Source organism: Lichenostomus cassidix, chromosome 2 (assembly GCF_008360975.1).
Source record: "Lichenostomus cassidix isolate B80296 chromosome 2, HeHo_3.0, whole genome shotgun sequence".
NCBI classification, from domain to species: Eukaryota; Metazoa; Chordata; class Aves; order Passeriformes; family Meliphagidae; genus Lichenostomus; species Lichenostomus cassidix.
Genome location: NC_139482.1, coordinates 96,313,939 through 96,319,938, shown reverse-complemented (window position 1 = coordinate 96,319,938; position 6,000 = coordinate 96,313,939). Strand labels below are relative to the sequence as shown.

The 6,000-nt window shown below is 36.4% G+C and overlaps 1 protein-coding gene across 2 annotated transcripts in view; it reads left to right on the top strand.

Annotated features, from left to right (window-relative positions):
- The first annotated feature begins 4,872 nt into the window (after positions 1-4,872).
- CCDC102B (coiled-coil domain containing 102B) overlaps positions 4,873-6,000 on the top strand; it is a 136,641-nt gene continuing 135,513 nt past the window's right edge. For both annotated transcript variants that reach the window (XM_085052461.1, XM_085052460.1), the window contains exon 1: positions 4,873-4,958. The gene's annotated coding sequence lies outside the window, so the exon portion shown is untranslated. The remainder of the gene's footprint in view (positions 4,959-6,000) is intronic.

Below are 6,000 nucleotides of genomic sequence, written 5' to 3'. Positions count from 1 at the left end.
TACTATCACTGTTTGCACTTGTGAATCAAATTAACTTGCACAGGCGAACTCAGAACTGAAAACTAACAAGCTGAGCAAAGTATTAGCCCTAGATAAACTTCTTCCTGTCATATTTTATCACTATGCTAAAATAAAACTATGACTTTTTTTTTCCAGACATTGCTGTTTGATGTTGCATTTAAGTTTTATGTTCTGTTTTAAAGTTGCATAGTTAGGAGTGAGATATTACATGCATAAATAGTTTAATTCATGAAATCCTGCCTGCATGTAGCCTATTCAGGTGGATTGATCCTGTCTGGACACTAGGTGCCAACCAAAGCAAATTTATCACTTCCCTTTTCAGCTGGACAGGGGACAGAAGATACAACAAAAGGCTCATGAGTTAACAACAGGAAGAGATCACTCAGCAATTGCCATCAGGGTGAAACAGTCTCAGGGCTATCATTTTCTCACCAACCAAATAAGAATAGGGTAATAAGAAGTGAAACTAAATTTTAAAAACACCTTCCCCCCACCCCTCCTTTCTTCTCATTAACTTTATTCTTGAATTTTTTACCTCCTTCCCCCAAGTGCAGGGGACATGTAATGGGGGCTGTGGTCCGTTCATAATGCATTGTCTCTGCCGCTCCTTCCTTCCCAGAAGGAGGACTTCTTTAACTCTTCTTAAGCTCCAACATGGGGTTCCTCCCATGGGAGACAGACCTCCATGAACTTCTTCAAGATGAGTACTTCTCGTGGGCTGCAGTTCTTGATAAGTTGCTCCAGGGTCAGTCCTTTCCACAGGCTGCAGTCCTTCAGGAACAGGCTGCTCCAGAGTGGGTCCCCTGTGGGGTCACAAGTCCTGCCAGCCAACCTTCTCTGTCATGGGCTTCTCTCTCCACAGCACCACAGGTCCTGCCAGAAGCTTGTTCCAGTCCAGGCTTTCCACTGTGTCACAACCTCCCTTGGGCATCCACCTACTCCAACATTGGGTCCTCCACAGTCCAGAGACGGATCTCTGGTCCACCATGGACCTTGAAGGGCTGCTGAAGCACAACTTGCTCACTGTGGTCTGCACCACAGGCTGCAGGAGAGACTCTGATTTAGAGATTGGAGCACCTCCTGTCCCTCCTTCTACTGACCTTGGTGTCTGCAGAGCTGTTTCTCTCACATAGTCTCATTCCTTTCTTCAGGTGCAATTGCTGTTGTGCAGGGTGGGGTTTTTTTCCCCTTAACTACACTATCCCAGAAGGATTACCACCATCACAGATGGGCTCAGCCTCAGCCAGCACTGGGTCCATCTTGGCTCTCAGTGAAGTTTCTGGCAGTTTCTAACAGAAGCCATCCCTATAGAGCTCCCCTCCATACACACACTGTCTAAGCCTTGAGAAAGAAAAGCTTTGCTAAGATTGTTTGTTTGGTATGTGCTAGAACATAAAAAAAAGGGAGGAGAATGTTACCCCTTTCTTGCATTTCTAATTTTAGAGAGAGATTCTAGAAAATAATTACCCTGTGCCTTTTTCCTAGGCTGTTTATCAAATGAAATTGCACTATGTTTTCCCACACTAAGTAGTCTATGCATGAGGTTTGGTGGAGTCTCAGTTTTGGTTGTTTAGTTTAATTGATTTATCTCTTCTGTAACTATTTATATCTTCACAGGTTTGCTTTTTTTGTTGTATAAGTTTGGGCTTTGCCTTATGCTGCAGTAGAGATGGGACTTGAAATTGTATGGCTTTTTTACCTCTGTTTTCTCCTTCTTCATGCCTTGAAGGTACCTTCTACATCAAATTGTCTTCTATGTGTTTTCATCACCTCTGGGAGCATGTCTGGGTTGAGGTACAATAAAGGATGACTTCCTATCCTGATATGTTTAAATGCAATGTGATGTTTATTGTTTCACTTGGATGAAATTGAGTGGAATATGAAATAGTAAGATTAAAAATGACTTCCATCAATAAAAAGAACTGGCATGTGTATTTGTTTTTTTAGAACACTTGAGGAAGCTCTGTTTCAAAAGGTTACAACTTTAGTGCTTCATGCCCCTCTATATTTTCCAATTTCAATAGTAAGAATGTTCTGTTTTATTGCCATTTGTATTTGAAATACTTTATTGTTTTTGGCTTGAATGATAATTTCTTATATCGCTAAGGAAATTGCATCAATACAGTAAATATTGTAAACTTCCATGTTTTGAGAAAGACTTGCTCTAACTTTCCTCTGAGACAAATTATTTAATCTTCTTCATTGGCTCAGTAATCCTGAAAAGGATCAGGTCTCTTCCTTTGTGACCCCAAAGGGATGAGTCTTGACATTTAAAAATTCAAAATTTGGCTTTTATGTTCTCTTAATGTTTCTCCATGGATCTTGGAAAAAGCAGGTCAGGCATGCTGCCAAAGTTCAAATGTTCTCAAAGTGAAGGGAGTCTATCCCACTCTAATCAGGAGTGCAAAGCACAATTGACAGCTAAGGCCATACATGAAAACATATGTTGTAGATTATTGATGCTGTCTATAGTCTTTATATTTTCCCAGTACAATTTTCTTACAAAAATAATGACCAGAGTATCATTCTCTTGATGAGGATATGAATGTTCTTAGTATGAAATAAGAATTGTGTACAGACATGGAGACTTCCAGGAAAACAATTCAGCTCTGTATTTGATGGTCATGTGTTAGCAAACTTGCATGTTGGCAACAACTGCTCTGCAGTTATTGCAGTGACACAGCATCAAGATCTATGGTTAAATGAGAATAAAAAGGAAGAATATATTTGCAAGTAAAAATATAAAAATATAAAAATAGCATGGTAATTTCCCAAATTTACAGTAATTTTTTAAAATTTAATTTGGATGCATCCTTAACAATAGCATAAAATCCAGATTCCTCCAAGAATTGCTGATTACAACAGAATGCAACAGAATAGAAGGTGAGTTTTATTTATAGCTTCACTATTTAGTATTATTCTATTATACATTATTATTTTTTGTGCATTTTTTCTTGAAGAGTATAGTTTTCCTTCCCAAAATGTACTTAAATGACACTTCCAATGATACATGTTCCTTCACATGCTGTACTGACTCTTTTTTCTTTGTGTTTATTTATTTTTAAATGATAAATTCTCTGATACAGATCTTCACTTGTGAAGACATTTTCGTTTCTGATCAAAGTTCCCTTCCTTTCAGACAGTATAAATGTCCATCATTTTCTTTAGAAATCACAAATTTGTTTGAATATGGACAATGGAAGAGCCTTCTTGGATGCATTCAGTGATGGTAGCAAGTGAAGAATGGTGGAAAGTGAATCTCTTGAATGGGTTGAAATGTGAGTAGTTAGAAGTCTAAGTTATGATGTGTATATAACTTGTCTTTTAAAATATGAAGAGATTTCTTTGGTAGGGGTAATGGAATGTAGCCAGAGAGTATTCTACTGGGAGATGGGATCTATGCAGTTGCTAAAGAAGCCATGCAAAATGCATAAAGTAGCTGTTGCCTTATTTTATTGTTTGGATTTGGGTTTTGTTGGGCTGGGTTGTTTTTTTTTGTGTGTGTTTGTTTTTAATTTGATACAGACTTGTGGTTTTGTTTTGTTGTGGTGTTACGTTTGGTTGGGGTTTCTTTGCTTCAGTTTGGGGCTGTTGTGTGTGTAGTCATTTTTTTTTGCTTTGGGTTTTGGGGGATTTTTGCTTTGGTTTGTGGCTTTTGTTTGTTTGGTTTGGTCTGGTTTTTTAACAGAAATGTATAGAGAGCTTTTTTTTCACCTATTTTAAATTTGTCTTTTTTAAGACAATGTCTTTTGTCTCCTGGCAGTGGAATAGATTTTGTGAATCAGGGAAGAGTAGGAGGATTTTCTTGTTAATTTCCCTGAAATAAATTTTAAAACAAAATTAGAAATCCTACTGTCAGACAAGAGAAGAGTCATGCAGCTATAGCTACTATTGATGATGAAAATACTGCCTGCTATAGTGCTGGTAAAAGTGTTGGGATGTTAGCAGGGAAGTAGAGATATATCCCTTAAAGCTAAAGGAAATCTGGCGTCTCAGTCTGAGATTGTGACATAGGAGTTGTCAGTATTCTATACATTATGAGGGATTCTTTTTTAATGAGAAATATTTAGCTTTTCACAGCTCTGGCAAATCATTCCAGCTGTGTCTAACTATATCAGGTTTATGTCTTGAGGACCTGCCAATTAGGTAGCATGTCATATCAGGCTTGGGACAGTGGTGTCATTCTTTGTCATGCTGGTAACAACAATGTTGGAGCTTGTATTCCAGAAAGAAATATTTCTTACCTTCTATTTTAATATGTAACTCTAAATTTTAATGCAAAAAGAGCTTTTCAAAGTTTTGGGGATATTTTATAACTTTCCTCGCTATTGTCATTTCATCTCTCTGATAATCCAGAACACTGCATTTTTTTGTAGTAAATTCCAAGAGTCCCTGGCTAATTGCTGAGTTAATTATGAAAATACATTTATTTTCAAGACCATATAATCTAGCTGAGTGAAAAAGTAGTCTTATTTGAGGTTATTTAAAACTCAGAAGGTAGAGTAGGAGTAAGCAGTGGCATAAGAATCCACCCAATTTAGTTGAGTACTAGGACCTCTGCTTAGTAAGTACTGTGATTCAAATTACTAATTTCATTTTATACGTAATATTTGGGGGACTGGGGTCACAGTCTTCAGTTTAGAAAGGGAGGGAGAAATAAAAACTGAAAAAAGTAATGTTTAGTGAAGAACAGTATGACAAAAAGTTTTATTTTGTATAAAACACTTGTACTTAAAAGAAAAATGTGGTTTTAGTTTTGATAATGCCTGACCAATGAGAATCTTTTTCAAGTTACTGTGGAGTGGCCTTAATGCTGTAAATAATCCAATTGGCCAAGTCCCAGTACAGTGCAGATGAGAAAAGGATGCAGGAAATTCTGTTGTTTACACATGTGTCTGTTACACTGAGAAGCAAGAGGAGCCCAGCAAACTCAGAGGGTAAGGGGTCTTAAGCTTGTGGGTTTAATGTTTAATTTCTATAAATCTCTTCAGGGGCAAAGTATGAGTTACTATCATGCTGATGGTAAGGAGGAAAACAGTCTGAAATGCCCAGCAAAAGTGCTGAAGATCAGAATACAGTATTTAAAGTAGATGGCTAAGTTATATCTAGCTAGATTTTTCTCTTCTATGTTTTTTGCTACTATTGTGTAGTATTACTTGAACATCCCATTAAACTCAAGTTGTTTTTCAAGTGTAGTAGAATCCTTACTTACCATAACCAGGTAATTTTTAAATTTTTCTAAGTGACAGTTTGTTAAAAAAGTTATTTCTTAGTTTTGATTTAGGAATTAGTACAAATGCAGAAATTTCACAAATTATGCTATTTTACTAATGAAAGCCTTTTTTATTACTTTATGAAATGCATATGCAATGATATAAACTGGTAAAACTCTGGTACCTTTTAATGGGTGCTGGTATCATGGACATAAGAGTAATGAATATATTGTTATGAGTTTGCAGAAGTTCATACTGCATTTTTTTTGTTGGAAAGCAGCGTTTTCACAGTGCTTCTATTTTCATAAGTTATGCAACTCAATAATGAGTTGTATAATCATAACTTCCTTCAGAAAATATCTGAAGATGGGATAAGAAAAAAACATGTTCTTAGCTGTATTGTATTATTCTAATGCAACAAAATATATTTTCTGATACTATGATTTGTTGATGCTGAACAAAGATATTCAGTTTGCCATTATTTTAAAGGCAAGTTTAAGGGATGCTGTGAGACATTGTGGATGATCCTTCAGCAATGAGAACCAAGGGTCAAATTTCAAAAGCAATGCTGATGAGTTTAATAAGCATATATAGCTAACAGTACTAATAGGCTTCCTACTGACTATCCAGATAGTTGCATTTTGTTTGTATTAGTTCTCACTGATTCTTACAAACATTTTATGAAGCAGACTCTGCTATAAATAATCCTAGAGCTAGACTCCTAGTTTTTGGTTTAGATTTCCTGTGACAGAAAAATTGCTTTTGT